Genomic DNA, 12291 nt, shown 5'->3' with positions numbered 1-12291 from the left:
TTTGCGTTAATGAATCAAAAATATATTGTATAGCGAAATGATAAAAAATGTTGAGGAGGAGGGTTAAACTAATTTTTTCATTTTCTTGCTGTTTCTTTTAAACAAAATTTTCACAACTCATCCGCTCCATTTTTTACATAAAACATTAAATTTTTTGGGATTTTTGAAGCCTACTAAGCAAAACGTAATGCCTCCTTCCCTCTCTTTGTTTTTCTGTAATTTTTCCTGTGTCTATTTGATCCTCTCATTCTCATTCTTCCAATATCCCTACTCATTTGAAACCGACTGACTTCCCAACACTTACGGCTGGCAAATGCTGCGGCAGAGCAGGCCTTGCTGGTATCGCAGGGTCGGCTAGCTACCGGGTAATCAAGGATAACGCGGATAAAATACAAAAACCAAGAACCTTCACTTTACTTATTTTATTTCGTGTAATTGTGGCGTGTGGGTGTGTAATCACAAATGATGGTGTGGCGTGTAAGGTCTACTCACTAGTTTTCGCTGCTTCGGCTGCGCAGGAGTCCTCTCGACTGCGCAACCCGATTCCGAACCGGTGCGAGGCGGCAAGCGGATGGTGGATAGCCGGAACCCAATGATCTCGAACGTTGATCTCCAATGTTGCAGGCGTCTTTCCTCTTTGACACAATCGGCCTGACCGCGGCTGACCGCAATGGCTAGCACCGAGAGGGGACCCCCCTTAACGATTAGGACATATTGTTCGAGGGTGTCGATGCTCCTTTACGGGTTAGGCGCGGAACCTTTCCAAGTTCGCGGGCCGAACCGTGTGCTGCGCAGTTCTCCTGTAGCTGCGGGCCAATCTGCAAACGCACTACCGATAGCCCCAAAGGGGGGGGGGGGTCCAATCGTTGATCTAACTCACTGCTGAACAGCACACGGACGCCTGGTGTATAAAAAAAGCTCCCGAGTCTGTAAGTCCACTTCCTTTTATAGTCTTAGAAAGTCCGCCAGTTCCCTCCAATAGTTTTGCGCTTAATTTCAATCTCCATTTTTGAAGCAGTTTGCGCCATGCTGAGTCCCGCCTCATCGACCAAACAGCGATTTATATTGTTGCAGCGGCATTCGTCCCTGACTAATGTGCTTATGTTCTGTATTTTAGAGAAACGTGAAGGCTCGAAACATGCAAACAAATAATTATGTACAAAAAAAACTAAGAATTGTAGCCAACGGTTACATATTCTTTTTGAATTCCTTCGATGTACAGCCAAACAAAAGCTAACATTGCATTTTCACACGTGCCTTATTTGCATTCGACAGCCGAAACACAACGCATTGATTGCAGACAATTAACACATATGTCATATACGGCGCTTAATCTCACTAATTTTACTTCATTTAACTCTCTCAACTCACGGTCGCCATTTAATAAATAATACTTGTCGCACCATTTATTCTATGTTTCTTCTAACTATGTAATATTTGACGCTGCGCGAACCAAATACCGGTGGAACATATCAACACGGACTTTCTTTCTTCTCGCTTGTTATCATAGAAAAAATTGCAATCATAGAAAAAATTTTAGACAAAAAACTGATTTTAAAGAGGAGTGTTCTACAAAAAACACTATTTTGTCGAGTCCAACGTACAGATAGGACAACGCAGTATTCAGCAATTGTTTATCTTTTTAAAATTTTCCACAACTTTGCTGAAGAAAGCGAGCTGGTATATTGAAAATTTAAAAAAAAATTTTTTTATCCAACAGTTTGGTGGATTGATCGAAAAACTAAAAATGCCAAAAGTAAGGCCTTATTCAATGAAACAATTTTGCTGAAGACATTGAGTACATAAAATCAATTTTTCCCAGTCAAATCTAGAACGATCACGATTTTTCGAGTTTAGACCACTGTGCGCTGTGGGATTTTCAAATAAATCTTTCCACCAAATGTTAAGGTCTTGAAATATAACCCTTGGAATGTGTAGAAACTATTTTGGAAATTATTTCATAAACTGGTGGCTGAAAAACGTGCTTTACAATAAGTATTTCGTCGTTTTCATATCACTTCTTTGTACTTTACGACCTTCACAAGGGCATTACTCAAAAATGTATCGTACGATGATTTTGAAATTTTGACCAGAGATTCTGGACGTCATAACGAATCGAATGGTGTACTCAGATACTTTGATACATTTTTTATAATAACGGTTTGTGGGAGCACCGTGGTCCAGTTACAAACAGCTTGGTGGTAAGGATTTTACCTGTCTGGTTCAATGCTTCAAGCACAGACTAACAGACATAACAGTGTGAAAAAATTTTCCATAAAATCATCGTTCGGCTTATATCAGTACATTGCGATAGTAACACTAGCACCATCTGCTGCCGTGACTTATGTTTCAACCTCAGCGCTAGCGTACGTGCATGTGTCAAAATATGTATGAGAATTTAGACAGTGCTCCAGACGGTTTTTTCCAGCGGTTATGCGATTGAAAATTTGAAATGATCGTTTTTTGTGATGTTGGAGCTAGATTTCAGTGTTGCATCTATTAGTCTGTGCTTCAAGGTTCCCTCCCTATCTTCCCCCTCCCCCCCCTCTCTCTCTCCATCTCTCTCTTTCTCTCTCCATCTCTCTCTCTTTTTCTCTTTCTCTATCTCTCTCTCTATCTCTCTCTCTCTGTCTCTCTCTCTATGTCTCTCTCCTTATCACTCTCTTTCTCTCTCTATCTGTCTCTGTCTCTCTCCCTCTTTCTCTCTCTATTTCTCTATCGCTCTCTCTCTTTCTCTCTCTTTTGCTATCTCTCTCTCCATCTCTCTCTCTCTTTCTCTCTCTTTTGCTATCTCTCTCTCTCCATCTCTCTCTCTTTCTCTCTCCATCTATCTCTCTCTCTTTCTCTTTCCATATTTCTCTCTTTCTCTCTCTCTCTCCATCTCTCACTCTCCCTCTCTCTGTTTCTCTCTTTATTTTTGTCTTTCTCTCTATGTTCCTCTCTATCTATCTTTCTCTTTCTCCTAGCCTGTGCTTAAAATTTTCCTCTCTATCTTTTATGCTCTTTCTCTTCTTTTTTTTTATTCATCTCTCTTTTATCGTGCAGAAAAAATATACATCAGAATTAAAACTCTTCTTCATAAGAAGTTAACAGAAGAATTACATCTTCAAAAGTCCAATTTCTTAAAATCGGAATTTTAGACACTAAGATTTTTTTTCCAATAATATAAACTACAGACGCAGATCATACCTACTCTCTTTTACTCTCCCCTTTCTCGCTCTTTCCTTTCACTTTTTCTTTATCTCCTTTTCTCTCTCTCTCTCTCTTGCTCTCTCTCCTAGTCTGTGCTTTAAGTTTCCCTTTCTTTTTTTTATGCTCTCTCTCTATCTTTCTCTTTCTTTTGCTATCTCGCTTTCTCTATCCCTCTATCTCTTTCTTTTCATTTTTCTCTTTATCTCTCTTTCTTTTTATCTCTCTCTATCCTCTTTGTATATCTTGCTCTCTTTCTTTTTCTCTAAGTCAATTATAACGTGAGAGAGTAACGGCTTTCCTCTCCCCATTTGTTTCTGCCTCATGTGTGTGACAAACAAATGTAAGTTTTCTCGGATGTCCCTGAATCTATGTGAGTACTATTGATTTCATTTTACGGGCTTCATTTGCTATGTAAGTGATATTTTACTTCTCAACTGATTTATCAACATCAGAACACGGAAATAGGCAGTAAAACAGTAAATTGAGAGTTGATTGTTTTACCGATTTTATATTTATTTTTGAACACTCAGACAATACGTTGACTGTTCTGATAATTGTAAAGTGACTGTAGGAGAAAATTGTTTTGTTGGATTAAAATAATGTCTCAGGTAAAGTTATAGGTAATAAAGTTGCGGTTCTGAGGAATGTATATACACAATAAAAAAATATTAAATATCCCAAAAAGTTTCTTTTTTAAAAATTCATGTTTTGACGTAGGACTACGTCTTTGTTTTCTATACTAGATCACATTTTGTGAAATTAAAAATGAAACTGGCAAATGTTGTGTCTGATTTCAAACGATTATAGCAAGCGAACGACTTAATGCATCTTAGTCATTTATCTGTCGGTGGATCGATAAAATGTGTGACAATTGTTTGATATAATGTTTGACATTGTTGCTTTACTGCTTAATGGTGAAAAAAGGTGAAAAGTTCCAATGTCAAGCTTTTCCCATACATTTCCCTGGCTTGCTTCCCGAGCACGGATAACAATAACATGGACGGAATGAACTCCACTGCCTACATTTTTTGACTCAACAGAGTGTTTTGTTTTGTTTTTCTTTCTCTAAGCTGCGTGGCCACGCCCTAATGGCAAAAATCTATGCTGAACTCGATACAAAAGACTGCGTGTAGAAAATTCAGCTTCAGTCTAGTTTGTCACACAATAGCGAGTGGAGTATAGCTGTTAGAGGTACGCGACATTGAAAAACGAGCGCTGCATACGAGTCAACTTTCAGGCACTGCGGAACATGTCGTCTGTTGCGTGCAACACTGGCACAACTCAAAATTTTGCGTTTTTGAGTTTTTGGTGGCAAACGATGCCAAATATTGTTAAGTTACATCCCGAGAAACCCCGTGTCAAAATTCCAAAAAAAAAATCAGAGTTATGAATAGAAGTGCCTTTGCTGCACAAATCGAAATTTCTCTACAAAGTTAGTAAAAATAAGCTATTTACTTGTCCATAATAGACCTCAAAATGTGAAATAAGGATTGGAAATCTTACATTTTGAAGTTTGCTTGAAAATTGAAAAATAACTATGAATTTTGATTTGTGCCAGTGTTGCACGAAACCGACGATGTTACCTTTATTTTGCATACGGCAGCAACAGTTACCATCCTACGCTGCAGGATATTTTGCTGGCACAGCTACTGAAGAACACAGCGGAGAGCAAACTTTATTATGCGCGATCAAGCAAAATATTCAATGCTACCGGTGCGATCATCAGTGTTCTGTAGCACAAATTTCGAGCTGAAGATAATGGAATCAGTTCCTTTCAGAACTATGAACGCTTGAAGATAAGAGTTATGAGAATTTTCGCAACTACTACCAGTGTGAAATGTTCATCTATTTCTCAATAACCATTTTTGCAATAACGACCAGGGCGCACCAAAGATAAACGGTAGTGTTACCTGTGAATAGTTTATCACAGCAAGATATAACCCTCATTTCAAGAATTTTCACTGCTAAATTGAGTGATTTCCCGGTTTACTCGAACACCGTTATCAGTCAAATATTAGTAACGAAAATCAGTTAATCTATGAACCAGAGTGATTTTCGATTTTTGGGAAAGCAAAAACTTTCTTTAGGTGCTTATGAAAATCACTCAGTAGTAGGTGTTTTGTTTTGTTTCTCTTTCTCTAAACTGCGTGGCCACGCCCAAATGGCAAAAATCTACGCTGAACTCGATACAAAAGACTGCGTGTGGAAAATTCAGCTTTAGTCTAGTTTTTCACACAATAGCGAGTGGAATATAGCTGTTAGAGGTACGCGAAATTGAGAAACGAGAGCTGCATACGAGTCAACTTCTAGGCACTGCGGAACATGCTACCTTAATTTTGCATACGGCAACAACAGTTACCATCGTACGCTGCAGAATATTTAGCTGGCACAGCTACTGGAGGGCACAGCGGAGAGCAAACTTTATTATGCGCGGTCAAGCAAAATATTCAATGCTACCGATGCACACTGGGAAAAAATAAACCCAAATTCCCACTAATTAGAAGCTGCTGAGCTGGCCACCTGAAATATAGCGCTTCTTATGTAAAATTGGTCAAAAAATCAATTGGTGATAGTTTTATCCTGTGCAGGGCACGGGAAAAGGTCTTTATTTTCAAAAATACGTAGAAATAGGGTGAAGAAGCGCAAAATAGACCATTTTCCGTGCCCTGCACAAAATGAAACCGTCACCAATCGATTTAGTGACCAATTTGACATAAGATATGCTCTATTTCAGTTTGCCAGCCCAGCAGCTTCTATTTAGTGGTAATTTGGGTTAATTTTTTTTCCAGTGTACAATGGAGCGATCATCATAGTTCTGTAGCACACATTTCGAGCTGAAGATAATGGAATCAGTTCCTTTCAGAACTATAACTGCTTGAAGATAAGAGTTTTGAGAATTTCAACAACTACTACTAGTGTGAAATTTTCATGTACTCATGCATCGTTGATTTTACAATGACTACCATTAAATATAAACGGTTGCCTATGAACAGTTTATCGCAGCATATAATATATACATTTAGTTCTACGTCACCATTTCATACAACCCCTAGGGCTGTATACCTTGTAGTATTTCTACACATTGAAGATAACAATGTTAACTACAATCTGTGAAAATTTGGTCACGATAAAAGAAAAAGTAAAAACGTTCAAAATTTTAAAAAAAAATACATATTTTTATTTGTTCGTTTTACACTGTTCGTTCGCTAACTGGGCTGAGGGCCTAGCCCAGTTATCGAATGTCGCCCGCTAACTGGGCTGACATTTCAAATGTCGTCAAATACCGAGGGGGATTTCGATGTAATGGCGCTAGGCAAAACTCCCTCAGCGAAAATTGGAAAATGTTTTAAAACAAATACACTAAAAATTCTGATTGATGAACAGTAACTGAGAAATAATAAATTGTCTTCAGCTATGCGTGTGCTTTATTTGCACTAACCGTTGCTTGGAAACATTTTCTTTCAACAAAATATTTATTTGACCTGGAAACGAGTAGATGGATATCTGGTGGATCGCATGTGTGATGACAACCAAAATCCATTGAACTGAAAAAATCAATTTCAATTTACTATTCATGTGCCCCTATCTCGTTTTGACAGCGATATGCCAAACGCTGATTTTTGACGTTCATCTGCTTTTTAACTGGGCTATAGCCCAGTTAGCGAACGCCCAGTTAAAAAGCAGCCCAGTTAAACAGCACCCAGTTAGCGAACAGTTACTGTATCTTATGTCTTCAGCAAAGTTGTAGGTAGTATTTTTATCGTTCTAGACAACATTTAAATCATTAAAAAATTCTTCTTCAGAAAAAGTTAACAGAATACAGGTAAGTTCCGTTTTGGTATGTTCCGTTTTTGGCACGTTCCGTTTTTAGCACGTTCCGATTTTGGCAACACAATTTATTTTTAATTCTTTCTAATCTTTTACTGATTGGCGGCTCAAAACTAATCCTCATTGTTCTCTACAAGTATAAATACATACAACATATGTCACATTTTTGGCCAACTCGACATTCTTGGCTGGTAACATTTTATCAGAATTTAATGAAAATTTGTGAGTGTGTAGGCTTTACTACACTAGGAAACATTGCATACTTTTTTTTATTGAAAATTCATCCAGACTAACATTTAAAAAGGTCTGGAGTTTGAACCTCTTTTCCATATATCGATGTATCTAAATAATGACGAGAGATTGAAAATAGTTGTCAAAGCATTCAATTAACTAAATTTGAAATCGTATACTGAGAAATTCATTTTAAAAACAAAAAATTATTTGATAAATAGATCATCTCAGATTTTTTTCGACACTAGTTGTGTAGATAGCCAATTTACACTCTCAAGGAGAAAAGGTTTCTAGCAGCACCATACATCAGCTGTTGCTTGTTCTCTCTTCACTAGTGCATTGAACAAAACTTTGTGCATCTTATTCGACATGGAGCTTCACGAAAATACAAAAATTGCTTTCTTCACATTTCATTTGGTGAATAATATTTCTTAAGATCAAAATTTCATAACAAATTATCAATGATGGCTTTTCGAGCGATTTTTTTGAAATATTGTTAATTTTAGATAAAAATAGATCAAAGCACTGTTTTTCCACGTTGTGTCTTTCTACATTTTTTGGACGCTTTTCCGTGAAACATTCGGACAAATGCATTCGGTAATAAATTACTTGAAGAGAATATTTACAAGTATTTATTAAATAACAATACTTTTTTTCACAAAGCTGCCTCTCTCAAACGCGATCGAACATTTCACTCAACCCAACCCAATTCAGTAATAGGACAAGAAGAAGAAGAATATATATGACTAATCCTTTGTTGCGCCTAAGTGATCAGTTGCATTCTCACTCGTAAAACAAAATTGAAGACACTTTACGGTAAATGTAATGTCCAATTAATATTCAAATGTTGTTTACCAATATTAAGAATAATAAAAAACAAAAAATTCTCAGAAAAAAAATGTTCCGTTTTTGGCACTGTTCCATATTTGGCAACTGAAAATCGAGGAGCGTGTTGCCAAAACGGAACTTACCAGTAGTTATTGTTATTTACAGCACAACTTGGTATTTTCCCTGGAAAGGTAGATTGACCTTTAATTTGACGTCAAAAATCAGCTCAAAAGTAACAATTTTTTTACAATTGAAAATTTTACATAACCATCGCGAAAAAAAATAAAACCCTTTATACCTATATTAACTTTTGCGATTAACTATTCAACAGTAAAAACAAAATGTAGGTCAAGCAGTTTTAAAATTAACAAAGCAAGAAGTCACTCGCAAAACGCGATTCTGACTCGAAGAGCTCTGTATACAAACTTGCGCTGCTATCGGAGTAAAAGTTGTCTAGTTTACAGAAAACAAATTCAAAATTTGCATTTCATGTAGCTGATTTTTCACAATTCCTGTTGTAAATTCAGTTTTTTCTTTATCTCTAGACTTATTGAAAACAATTCGCTTTTTTTCTAGCTGCACTAATTTAATAGTTGTATCTGACTGAAGTAACTCATAACATACAAGCACTAGGTGATGTTCACCGGTTCGTTCGCTTTTTTATTCATCCAATTTATCAGTATCGTACTTTACTCACCCAAATAAAATGAACTATTATATGGGCTAATAAAATCAACTGATAAAAACATGTAGAATGCTGGTGGCCACATTCAATCGCACAGCGAACTGGCTACAAGCAATCGAAGGTAATCGGAACAGTCCTTTCCAAAATCGCATGAAATAAAACAGCGACCAACAGACTTGTTAACAGAGCCCGCTTACAACATCACATATAAACCTACAACCTCCCAAGGTGGTGGCGGCATCCGTCGACGGCGAAGTTAAGCCCGTCCATGGGAAAGTCCGCCGTGACGCTCGACCGACTGGCAATAAAGTACGCGCCTCGCGTAATGACAATTTAGCTAAATTGTAGATAAGTAGATTCTAATGAAGACATCGTTCGCAATACCCGGGCCAGAGTTTATGAAAATTTATCGTTCCGATAAACGTTTACAGCATAAAAAGAAGGGTAAGAAATACGACCGGGTCTCACCGATGCGCCGCCAGCCGCCCCATACTCTCGTGATCAGGGCGAGACCGGGAGATCAAACGGCAATCGAAAAGTGGTTAGGAGTAATAATAACATAACCTCAAATATATTGATCATCATAAATTCAATAAACAAACGCCACAATAAGCCGCCTGACACGAACCGATTGCGCGGCTGCGGCCGAGTGTGAGGAATAGACGCTCCTCCAGCTGATGCAAGTGTGAAAGGCTCTAGCAGAAATCGCCAAGAAAACGGATTGGATCGGGAGAAAGAGTCGCTCTGGTCGGTGCTTTGCTCGAGTGCTGCAGCCATCCCGTCGTCGTCACCATTCGTTCCCCCGGTGAATAATGTCCAGGGATAGCGCCATAAATCTTCAAAGTGTGTTGTATAATAATACCCTTACACTCGAAGCCGCTTAGCGGCCTGATTGGATTTAGCCAAATGGAAGCGGCTGCGGCTGCAGCAACGACTATGGCAGCCCTTTCTGCTGGACTTGGTGGAATTGATTCTTTAGTCGCTGGGTGTTTTATTACTCATTGGTTGAAATAATCCGCCAAATAGAGCCCGTGCTATTTGTGCGGTGGCGTCATTATCACTCCGGATGTGCAGAATGTAATCTTTTCATAACCAACCACAGGAGACAGATTTCAGCAGAATAAACTTCTTTCCTTTCCACGCTACCGTGCACCGGTGAGTTGCTCTTCTCTAACCCCCACCGTGAAGGAGAGGTGATGTCAAGCTTCAGTACAGTGTCGGCACAATAAGAGGTGAAAATGATAGTTAAATTCAGTGGCTGATTGTAAATTACTTTCAGCGGTAGGACGGCGGCGTTAGGAAAGCGACCAATCTCGAAATACACGATGACAAATATCACAATAAATCTTACAATCTTTGCACAGCGAGCGCTGCAGCGTGTGCGAAATTTATAGCTCCATTGGAGTAATTTTGCGCAAAGGAAAATCACTGCCATCGTTCTAAACATTTGAATTAAATGTGTTGACTTAGGGAGATTAAATTTTGAAAATGATCATAATAAACCTTAATATCGTAAATTCCCCTTTGAAAGCAAAGGAAAATTTTCGTGAAATTTCGAACACGTTTAATGACAGCACATTATTTGTCCCTTGTCTTCATTTTGTTTTTACAGAAAACTTGTGTAATCAAAATTTGATGGTTTTTCGCTCTCCTGCAATCATTCGCTCCTTCATCATAACCGTCATCATCCAGACCAAGGTTCGTCATTTACCGCCATTCAAGTCTTCGAGAAACTGCACGGACTATATGCTCTTTCGCAGAGAATGAGAACAAAATACAACGCTAATTTACTGAAATGTCGTGTCAAGTGGGCCATTTTACGATGTCTAGAGCATTTACACGATGTGTTTTAAGGGTATTTTCATCATCGCTGCTGATTCTTCTTGGTGCCTTGTAACGTCGCAAACATCATGTGACTTGTTAAAATTTTCTTACCAAATGTATTCATACAAAGTAATACAAAGCCAGTCCAGTTTCAACATCCATCGTTAAACGGGGAATTTCTCGCAACGGTTAGCTTATCTGGTATCGCTAACTATACGACTCAAAATAACATAAAGTCAATTAATTTCAGCGAATTTAAAAATCAAAACTACTTTCCATCCACCCGACATCCACTCGAAATCTTATTCGAATCAACAATCGATCCCATATACATAAACGCATTCAAAACTAAATAGAGTCTCCGATATTTTTGAAAAGTCATCTTACCCATTAGGTCCCTTTCTCAGCTTCACAATCCCACCGAGAAGGCCCGAGCGAGAGTGCCTCACATTAAGTGGCCGCGTCGCGTCATGTGGAAAGTCATCACTGTTATAAACGCGGGCGCAAAGTGGTATCTATTTGACCCACGCTAACGACTTTTCGATCTGTAACTCAAATCCACGCCAAAAAGCCCAGCGACGACCGATTGCTGCTACCTGAAGCGTAAAGCAAGTCATTATCAATGCCATATATCTCTCGAAACCACGCGAGAGCGATAGATCGAACTTTGATGGCAGCCTCCGTTCGCGCGCCCGCTCCCTGCTGCACCCTTTCCCGGTGGATTCGGTTATAAGCATAAAATTAAACTCTTCCACGAACTTTGATGGAGCCTTTCGGTGGCTCGAAGAAAACAATAACTGATCTACGGGCCAAGATCGCTCTTCTACTGATTATTATTATGCCGAGGGCACCCCAAACAGAGGGCCCAGCTGCCACCGCAACAGTTAAGCAGCGTTCAATCGTATGTTACATACACTACCTAAGGTAACCACTTATTGTTACGATGTTTGGAGGTTACCCTTTCATGTGTTGCACTTTAGATCCCATTTGTGATGTGAGTTTTATTTAGGTCGAAATTCGGCTTACACAAGAAATTTTGTTTTATATTTCCATTTTGAAAGCCTTATTAGACAAATTTTTGTCTGTCTGAGATTTGTTTGTGTTTTTTCAGATTATAGTTTTCACGAATCGAGAATAGTTAACAGCAGTTTGATCTGCTATACGATCCGATGTTTATTAGCATATAGAAGAAAAATTGAAAGAATTTTAAACAATGTTATAGTAATCATTAGAATCATAAAAATTATTTCGAAAAAGAATTAAGAGCAAAGTTGATTCTACCTAGGTAAAATCAATGAATATTATGGTTGATTGATTGATTGATTTCTTTTGGAGGGACTCAAATGAATATTATAGAATTCCACGTTAAATAGGGCACCCATTTCAATCAAACCTTTTTAATTTGACTGGAAATGTGCCCATAAAAATATTTGTGCAAAGTTTTAGCCGAATCAAACATGACAATGAGACAATGAAACATTCAGGTTCATTTCAGTTTTCTTTACTGACACATTGGGGCCATCCACATACCACGTGAACAGATTTTTAACGATTTTAACCCCCCCTCCCCCTCCGTGGACAACTGCCCATATAAATCCTAAAAAAATGTATGGACCGTGGCCCCTATGCAGAATCTCTCCCGTAACGCTCCAGGCTCAAATGTCTAATTTGAAATGTAACTGTTTATTCACTAGCTCACCTTA

Source organism: Wyeomyia smithii, chromosome 3 (genome assembly GCF_029784165.1).
Source record: "Wyeomyia smithii strain HCP4-BCI-WySm-NY-G18 chromosome 3, ASM2978416v1, whole genome shotgun sequence".
NCBI lineage: Eukaryota > Metazoa > Arthropoda > Insecta > Diptera > Culicidae > Wyeomyia > Wyeomyia smithii.
The sequence above is the reverse complement of the archived record's forward strand: the minus strand, read 5'-3'. Positions refer to the sequence as shown.